Here is an 11,534-nt window from a genome sequence, read left to right on the forward strand (position 1 = left end):
TATGCCCAGGTCGGTTGTGGACATCGTGGATATGTGTATACCACAACAAGAGACGACTCATTTAATACCCAGCTGCAAAATAGTTTGGTTCAAGGTCAAGACCTTGACAGATAAGGTCTAGTAGTCTCTCTTTAACTGATCGAACATTTGAAACGAATTCCCAAACACGAGGCCCAAAAATCAATACGGAAAATAGTTAGCATATATTAACTAACCCTCTAGACTCGTGCTCGTAGAATAATAGGCATGTGAATTGGTCTATATGCATTGAAACACATATCAACATTATTATTTTTCTGGTAAAAATGCTTACGTGAAATTGGAGGCAGAGGGGGCCAATTTTATTTGAAGGGGCCTTTCATGTGGTAGCAGTTTGTAGCTTTGAGTGAAATAGTTGGGGTTGTTCCGCCTGCATTCAACACGTGGGTTAATATAAGTCATTATTTCGACGAGATAATAGAAATAATTATTAGGATTAGTCAATACTTGAGCTAATTGATCATCTACAAGATAATCTACCACCTACATGACATGCTAATATTTCAGCCATGTCCATCAACCACGTTAAATATCTTTCAACCTAATATATACCATGCTTTGACAAGTTTAAACTTATATATACTATATACTATATACTATATACACATATACTATATACTATATACTATATACTATGTAAGAGCGAGAAATAAATGCCCTCCAATCTTTTTTCATAGACATTTAATTTCTTCATACAAGTTTACTGTTCAGCTACATTATTATTTCTTGTTCAACTTTAGTGAAGATATATTTTATATTCCCGTTATTCTATTAAAAGATATAATTTCAACGGCTACTCTAACAATTTGATTTATCAAATGAATTTTATCTAATTGAGGAGTTTTTCCCCCAAATTTTAATTTTAGATGATCACACAAATTGTAACAAATTACCGCGTTAAAGTGAGCTGATTATTTTCCTTAAATATAATTTTATATTAATCACAAATTGCAGCAAATTACAGTTCAAATTACCAATAAAAGTGAGGATGTATCTCTATAATTCAACATGTGTATCTCAAGATAATCAGAATAATGATAGTTTCTGTAGTGCTTGGGTTCTGCTCCTGGGCGCCCAATGGCAGCAGGTTCCACGTAGGACAAATTACTTGGGGTTATGACGTAACAAATTAATGTACGTCCCCTTTGAGAGTTCACAAGCACTCTATGAGCGGGTGCTTTCAGTACATTGTTACTCACAACCTCCAATTTAAACCAAGACTAATAAGCGCATACACTCGAGGCATGCCACAACGTCATAATAGCTATTTTTATTTTAATGTGATTAAGCTGATAATAATACTAAAAAGTGGTACAATTTCTAAATAGATCATTGATAAACTAAACAGACTATAAATTTTGAATTTGTACGCTCTCTATACCTATTATTCTTATTTGAAATTTTGTATATAAATTCATACTTGCATTTGGCTTCTAAGTGTCACTATCAACGCATTTTGGTGAGCCTGTACGCTCTGCCACTGGTTGTTTTCAAAACTTGTATCCCGTGCGCACCTTCTTCAAACGTGATTGCTAGCATATCAGGATTTATATGCTTAGCCATTTCGCAAGTTAATACAAGTTCTGGAAATCGCGGATAAGAGTTCAGATTGAGCCTTCTCACCGTAGTGAGTTCATGCTTATCAAAATACGTTCCGCCAAACTCAAGACGTTTACTAATGGAACTTATCAATTTTTCCAGAAGTCGATTGACTTTTGAAGCAAAGTACCCAACACAAGTGTAACACCCCCTCATACCAAGGTACCTTATCAGGACTACCCTAACATGAAAGGCTGTTACCATCTCGGTTGCCCGAGGTTAGTACATATCAAAGGCAACAGTCCAAACACATTAATTAAAGTACGAGAGTTATGAAAGTTACATTGTCTCAAAACCTAACAAAAGTAATATCCAAAAGCTAGCAACTACAAAACGACAGCTAAGACTCTTGACAGTGATAACTAATCCAGCGTGGTGACTCTTCCATAATTGTCCCAAGCTCAACAAGCGCATCACCTGTCATAATCTGCTCACCATCCCCGAATGGATCACCACAGATTTTACAAAACACAACGGGGTTAGTTACTGAATAATTAAAATAAGACAAGTACGATAAGTAACCAGCTGATCATCCACCATCTCCAGTCTCCCGATCTCACATAGTAACCGACTACACACCGAAGTGTGTAGCCCTGCTAGACTACCCATCGCAACAGGTAGCCCTCGCCACCAGCGGGGAACCGCAGCCAATCCCCACCTAAATCCCGCTCATCAACGAGCGATAACCCTGTCCCTTAATGTGCACATCCCCTCCCGTGACGGGTTCCACGGAGGGCGAACTAGGGCGTGAAGCCACTCCCGCAAGTGACTCCACCACAACCATCACAACATCTCCACAACCACCACCACACTAAACTCCGATGATCAGCAGACAACAATCATACACAGTACAATCACAATCTTAAATCAATTAACAGTAAATTGAGTAGGGAAACACTACCTTTTCGCAATCCGCTACGCTACAATCAATCATACAAATGCATAACAAATACCACATCGTCACCTACAACACCGATAATCCACAATCAACACACATATAATGACCAAACCCTAAACCCCTAAATCATAAATTAGGGCAAAGTCCTAAAAGACAAATTAAGGAGACTCGTGAAATCAAAGGATTACCGACACAATCGACGCAAGGAAAGATGAACTAGACTCACGAACAATCCACGCAAATGAGAGAGAGATTTGGAGAGTATTAGAGTTACGTTGTGTAGTTTAGGTTTTGTAAAAATGATTAGAAACTGTAAAACACGTCTTAATATAACTCTACTCCTTTCTAAATCAACCGCGAGAAATATTACCCGTCCGACGGGATACTCGGTTGAGTATCGAGTATACTCAACCGAGTATCCTCTACTTGGTCGAGTATTCCCATACTCGGCCGAGTATTCCTGGGCAGTAAACTGTCCAGAAATACACGACACCCTTACTCGGCCGAGTAAGCCATATTCGGCCGAGTAACTGTGACACCCCCATACTCCAAGTGCCTTACCAGGACCACTTAAGGTATAAGAACGTCACCATCTCGGTTACCCGAGGCAATGATAATCAAATGACAATGAAGAAACATAATTTAAATAACAATATAGTTTAAAGTGATTACATGATCAAAACCAAAATCGTTAAAATCGAAATACAAGGTTCTCGACGGCTTCATCGATAAAATGTCAAAACTATAAAACATCGTCTGACACAGCGGAAGACTTCTAACTAAACATCGTCTGACACAACGGAAGACTTTTAACTGCCACGTGATGACTCATCCCAGCTATTCCATACGCGTCATATCATACCTGTTCAATAACTGCTCACCACCCCCGAATGGATCACCACAGTTTTTAAAACATTTAAACGAGGTCAGTACTAATTACACAATCAAAGCCACACTAAAACAATCATACAAACAGCTCACACTCAATCCCAGTCTCCATCTCCAATCACCTTGTAACTGACTACACACTAAAGTGTGTAGCCCTGCCAGAGTACCCATCGCAACAGATACTCCTCGCCGCCAGTGGGGGACCGCAGCCGTTCCCACCTAAGCCCCGCTCATCTCCATCGAGCGATAAACCCATGTTCATTAATGTGCACATTCCTTCTGTGGCGGGTTCCACAGAAGGCGAATCAAGGGCGTGAAGCCACTCCCGCAAGTGACTCCACTCAGCCAGGGACGCACCTCGAAGAACACAGACAGATAAACAATAATCACAATACAACCTCAACAACCGTCTGAAATAATCAACAATATGAAATCACAACCGTCTGAATCAATCAACAACCATTAAGTACAACACATTCACCACGCACATCATGTAACTAATACTGAGTAAGGAAACCCTACCTGGAATAGCAATCACAGAATCAGACGATCTAGCAGCTGTCACAAAACCTCTTTTCTACGAACCCTCCTCCTACACATACATTCATACAAATACTACCTTAATCATACAATCATAAAAACCCCCAAATCCCCAAATTAGGGTTTAACCAAAATCAATGAAACAATATAAAAACAGTACAAGGATCTTACCCATAACACGACGGTCTCAACGGCGTAAAGGACTTAATGATCTGACGACTCTAGCCATTAGGATTTGCCAACAACGCGACGGGAGAGAACTACGTAACTTCTTTTTCTTTTGAAAGGTTTAGAGAGGTGAAAAGTGATTAAAGAAAATGACGGAAGCCTTTTATATTAATCTCGCGTTATTAGCAAAACCCGTCAAAACAGACTCGTAAAACACACTTACTCGATCGAGTGCCCCCTACTCGATCGAGTACCCTACGGGCAGACTACTGTTTTGCGTCAAAAACTACTTACTCGACAGAGCAAGCCCCACTCGATAGAGTACCCATAGACATAGAAAACCGTAGTATTACAGTCTTCCCTCCTTAAAAAGAACTTTGTCCCCGAAGTTCAACCCGTACTCAAAACAAACATACAAACTCGACCAAGACACAACAACGCAACTAAGAACTCAAAACAAAACCCCAACCTATAAAACATGAACTCTTAACACCAACTCCACCAACTACGCCTACCTCCACAACATGTCTCACAATATCGTATCAACTACATTATTTCTCTCTCGACACTAACTTCATACACTACCAACACAAACGTTGCTAGCTCCGTAACATATCATCCACTAGAAAATCCAATATCAAGATACTCATAACATCAAACGGAATGTTACAGTAACAGACTTAGAAAATCGAGGTATTACAGTCTTCCCTCCTTAAAAAGAACTTCGTCCTCGAAGTTCCAACCCAACCTATAAAACATGAACACCTAAAACTAACTCCACCAACCATAGTTACTCCCACCATAAGGTTCACGATATCGTCTCAACTACAGCATAATCTCTCAATGCTAACTCTATAGTACTATCGGATACCCACAACATAAGTGTTGCCAACTCTGTCTTACTTCCATGACGCTCATTAGCACCCTCAATTACCAAGATAATCCACCGGACAAGATCAACCATCAAAACGGAATGTTACATTCAACCACCCTTAAAACGAACTTCGTCCTCGAAGTTTATTCACACACATAAACATCATCACACAATCCGTTACACTATAGAAGTTTACTCACACTCCTAAACATCATGCTACTACGAGCACTGCCATTACCTGTAATAAAATCAACCACAACACGAATCCATCCTTTACTCTACACCAACACTCAAACTTCCAATTGTATTATAACATGTACAACCATCAAACTCTCTTTTCCCTTTCTACTCCTCTTAAAATAAATGTTACGTCCTCGTAACTCACTAATACTAGGTCATTTTCTATACCTCCCACAAACCTCATTACCATCACATGTCCAGGATCACCCACTATAACCTCAAGACCTACAACCATTCCTATATCCAGGGCTCTCTTTCTCTAACAGTTCCCGTGCCTCCAATTATTCTGTACTCACATAACCTATATCATAAAATCCTCAGTATAACCACCACTCCATCTCTTCCACATTATCGCAAACCAACATACTTCTATATACTTATACACTCATCTCCACGATCTTAGCTCACAATCCCCAAAATATTACACATACTCACATTAGCTTCTCAAGTCATCTCTTTTATTACCACAAAACACACCCTTAACTTGACATGATACTAAGTCCCAAAACTCCGTACTCATTATCCCAAGAAAAGGTGCTAAACCACCTGTAGTTTCCAATTCATACCACACATGTTCCACAATTCTCTTGCCACAACTATGTCCCCCAACGCCTTATCTAAAACAAGATTAAAAGTACTCTAACAGCCTCTCACAACTGTGTCACATTAACAGAATATTACTATACCATGACAACAACAGAACCATACCCAACTCTTTTTCATATCATACTCTATTCTCACTCCCAAGCCGACACTGGTAAGAAACATCGGGAAACAAAACATCGGTCTATATGCCCCAACCGACACTGATAGGAAATAGCGGTAAACAAACAACAATCTATGACAACACGAAAAAAAATACTCGTATCACAACACGAATTACCGTGCACAATGCACAACAACCACATCGATAGTCATCGCAACTTTTACAATCTCATAACACTGACTCCGTACAACTTCCTGGACCAGAAGACTTTCTTAAGACCGTTCTACTAGATCACAACGCAACAAATTACACAGAACAACATATAACGACTTACAACTTCCACACCATACCATTACTCGTGAGGTCAGAACCTCACACAAACATTTACACATATCATGGACCCATAAACAAATCTAACTAGCCAATTATAATTACGTAAGTTACCACTTGATAAAGAGTATCTCTCATCCGAACTTAACTCAGGTGCTCTTCGCAACATATCCTCCCATACACACAATTATCACCACCCGGCGAACGTAACATGTCATCAGTACCGGACTACGAGCGAACACCTCATATATCCACATCTTATACTACCTCACACCCATACATGCCAATCAGTCTCCACAAAATCAACCTAATTAGAACAACTAAGTTCCTTAATGTAAGATCATCCTCAACCACTAGTGACAACACTACGACACCACCATCCTTCATGTGACCGCTCTCTCACAATCACTTCTTTATATAACAATCCATTTCCTCTTTTGGTTGTCATCCCAAATAACGAACATCAAATCCATCAACAAAATTTATCTCATCATTATTTCCAATTCTATCCTTTATTGTATTGTAGCCTAACTATCCACCAAAATCTCATATCGTGCAAACACTCTGCCATCTTAGCTTCTTACTCCCTTAATACCTCGAAACTCACGGCTAACATGTCGTCCTAAACTCCTATATAACTATTAGCTCACCGCCTCTCATGATGTTATCGTGCCTTTCCATGATTCCTTATTTTCATGTCCCATAACCTTGATCAACGTTCTCCCAACTTACTTCCATCCAATAATACCAACTAATAATTCATCTCCTTCCTTCTTCTACCTAACTCTTTGTTATCCGATTACCTTCTTGTTGCTTCACAATTCAAAGTCCATTAACTCATATAAATATCTTCTCATTCTTCCTTATCACCGATTCTCTTTCATCATACTACTCACTCACACTTATCACCATCAAGTCCACACACTAACGGTTACTTTTCAATTAATCGTATATCCCTTTCTTATCTCTAGAAAACCAAAAATTTACCTCATATCGTTAATTGCCCAAAGAATTACACACTATGCCCACCTCATTATATTCCAAATTCCCAAACTCGACTACTATCTATCTACCCATCACGGCATAACTCGATCTCACTATACACCATTCATTTCTATCCCTCTATAACGACCTTTCATCGCATATATCCTTAACCAACACAATCCTAACCGTCTCCCTTCATAAACCCTTACACATCCCAATTAACACTATCCGCATCCCTCATCTCAACCGTTGCATTCTCACATTTCTTTACACTTATATCACTCTTGCTCATAAACACTTACTTTTATATTACTCAACACACGACTATATCACTCACCATATCTCACAGAACATGCTCTTTACCTCGATTAGCTCATCATTCTTCCCTTTCCTTTTTCCACTATCCCTCACTACCACATATAACTCATGTCCTTCCTATCCAACACATAGCCCTCATAAGCCGGCATTCTCCCTATCATAGCATTTGGTAACTTAGGTATCAAGACCGTCACATATATAAAAGAATGCTTTAAGACCCATAATAAACATGTGCACGTACCCTACGACTCACAACAAATGTAAAAACGTAGCCACCGACTCAAAATGACCGTCCACTGAGGTACTCGGTCGAGTACATGGTACACTAGGTCGAGTACAGGATACTCGGTCGAGTAATGGGACTACTCGGCCGAGTTAACGACTCCAGAAGCTGAACATAATTATCACAGAAAGATTACTCGGCCGAATATGGATTAATCGGTCGAGTATGAAAGATACTCGGCCGAGTAGGGCCTACTCGGTCGAGTATAAGCGCAGTTCTCAGCACCGTCCAATTTTCGTAAAACAGTCATATCTCACTCGTTACTTGGTCATTCTAGGCGTGTGACCTATCGTTAGAATTGTAAGAAGACAAGCTATCACCTCAACTTAGAATCACAGAAATATCATTTCTAGAAGTCGACTTATGACAGTTTTAAGACAACCCTTCCGTAATCGATCTTCATACAAATCAAATTTTCTAAACAAAACAACTTGAACATGAATAAAGCAAACATTAACAACTCGATACTTCTAAAACCAGTACATAAGTGAACTTTTATCATATCCACATGAAAATTACACACGACATTCATATATATAGACGCATGACCTTAATCACATAGTACTACCAACAAACCAAGCATTAACATCATCATGATCATATACACATGTACCACTACCCCTTTGAATGCCACATAATAAACACTTATTATGCCAATAATTCCATGCTCAAAGTTTAACATCAATAAGTTTTCGATACATCTTTCAACTACTATCGCGTTCCACTTCCTCCGTCATTTCATTCAACCGTGCACAAGACTCATGCCACAAGTACTACACACACATGACTCGACACACAACAGTCCCCCCCATGTGACCGGCTTGAGATCATAAGGGCCTTAATGCGACTTCGGGACGTCTCCCAAGTCTTTGTGGTAGCTCCAAACAACTCTTCCCGGGTTCATTTTATTTAGACTCCCTAAGTTCATTGGGTTCATTAGTTTTAGGTACCGGAATCGTCGGCTCTGACACCACTTTGTAACGCCCCCTTATACCAAGGTACCTTACTAGGACTACCCTAGCATGAAAGGCCGTTACCATCTCGGTTGCTCGAGGTTAGTACATATTAAAAGCAACAGTCCAAACACATTTATTAAAGTACGAGAGTTATGAAAGTTACATTGTCTCAAAACCCAACAAAAGTAATATCCAAAAGCTAGCAACTACAAAACGACAGCTAAGACTCTTGACAGTGATAACTAATCCAACGTGGTGACTCTCTCATGACTGTCCCAAGCTCAACAAGCGCATCACCTGTCACAATCTGCTCACCATCCTCGAATGGATCACCACAGATTTTACAAAACACAACGGGGTCAGTTACTGAATAATTAAAATAAGACAAGTACGATAAGTAACCAGCTGATCATCCACCATCTCCGGTCTCCCGATCTCATACAGTAACCGACTACACACCGAAGTGTGTAGCCCTGCCAGACTACCCATCGCAACAGGTAGCCCTTGCCGCCAGTGGGGGACCGCAGCCAATCCCCACCTAAATCCCGCTCATTCACGAGCGATAACCCTGTCCCTTATTGTGCACATCCCCTCCCGTGACAGGTTCCACGGAGGGCGAACTAGGGCGTGAAGTCACTCCCGCAAGTGACTCCACCACAACCATCACAACATCTCCACAACCACCACCACCCCCAACAGTCCGATGATCAGCAGACAACAATCATACACAGTACAATCACAATCTTAAATCAATTAACATTAAATTGAGTAGAGAAACCCTACCTTTTCGCAATCCGCTACGCTACAATCAATCATACAAATGCATAACAAATACCACATCGTCACCTAAAACACCAATAATCCACAATCAACACACATATAATGACCAAACCCTAAACCCCCAAATCACAAATTCGGGCAAAACCCTAAAAGACAAATTAATGAGACACATGAAATCAAAGGCTTACCGACACAATCGCAAGGAAAGATGAACTAGACTCACGAACAATTCACGCAAATGAGAGAGAGATTTGGAGAGTATTAAAGTTACGTTGTGTAGTTTAGGTTTCGTAAAAATGGTTAGAAACTGTAAAACACGTCTTAATATAACTCTAATCCTTTCTAAATCAACCGCGAGAAATATTACCCGTCAGACCGGATACTCGGTCGAGTATCGAGTATACTCGGCCGAGTATCCTCTACTCGTTCGAGTATTCCCATAATCGGCCGAGTATTCCTGGGCAGTAAACTATCCAGAAACACACGAAACCCTTACTCGTCCGAGTAAGCCATATTCGGCCGAGTAACAGACTTAGAAAATCGAGGTATTACATCTGCATCCGAGTATCCTAAAAGCTCAAAAGGACAATGTGAGGGATACCAAAGATACAAATTAGACGCTCCAACCAAGTACCTAAGAATACTTTTTACGGCAATGAAATGCGATTCTCTAGGACTAGCTTGGAAACCAGTACATAGACATACACTATATAAATTATCCGGATGACTAGCGGTTAAATAAAGTAATGAATCGATCATACCTCAATACATTGTTTCACCAACTTTCTTACCATTCTCATCTTTGTCAAGCTTGGTGGACGAAACCATAGGTGTAGAGAAAGGTTTAGAATTAGTCATACCCAACTTACATATCATCTCCTTTATGTACTTTTGTTGATAAATCATCACACCATCTTGAGTTTTCTTGATTTGAAGCCCAAGGAAGAACCCTAGTTCTCCCATCATACTCATCTCAAACTCCGATTTCATTAGTTCCGAAAAGTACAAATAAAGGAGTTCATTCGTTGCACCGAATATTATGTCATCGACATAAATCTGTACAATCAACATTTCACCACACTGTGACTTTATGAACAATGTCTTATCAAGTGATCCACGCACAAAACCATTTTCCAAAAGAAATTTAGACAAGCGATCATACAAAGCTCTTTGAGCCTGTTTTAAACCATAAAGCGCCTTTTCCAATTTAAAAACATGGTTTGAAAATTCATTATTCATAAACCCGATGGTTGCTCCACAAAGACTTCCTCTTCTAAATAACCATTTAGGAAAGCCGTTTTGACATCCATTTAAAAAATTTTAATGCCTTTGTGAGCTGCAAAAGCTATTAGTATACGTATGGCTTCAAGCCTAACTACTGGTATGAAGGTTTCATTTTAATCAATACCTTCTTGTTGTTTAAATCCTTGCACCACTAGTCTAGCTTTATTCCTTACGATATTTCCCGAATCATCTAGCTTATTGCGAAAGACCCATTTGGTACCAATCACGGTACAACCAGTAGGTCTAGGGACAAGATGTCATACCTCATTCCTTTTGAATTGATTAAGTACCTCTTGCATTTCCATCACCCAACTCGGATCTTCAAGAGCCATGGTGATGTTCGTCGGTTCAATTTGTGAGAGGAACACATGAAATGCAAAGAAATCATTGAGGGACGACCTTGTTTTCCTTCCCGAATTCAAGTCACTTGTCAAGTTAGAAAGGGGGTGAGATTTTTGGTGTTTCCACTTCTTTGGTACGATTAAGGATGGTGAGGCTTCTTGGGGTTCTGACTCAACAGTTCGCTCAATTGTTGGTTCTGGTTCATTTTGTGTTTGAGGGTTTATTTCTGTTTGTTCATTTTTTTCAAATGTACCCTCATTCCCCCTGGATGTCGTAGCCTCATTTTGTGGTTCAAGTGGTCTTGT

The sequence above is a fragment of the Silene latifolia genome, chromosome 7, assembly GCF_048544455.1.
Source record: "Silene latifolia isolate original U9 population chromosome 7, ASM4854445v1, whole genome shotgun sequence".
Lineage (NCBI taxonomy): Eukaryota > Viridiplantae > Streptophyta > Magnoliopsida > Caryophyllales > Caryophyllaceae > Silene > Silene latifolia.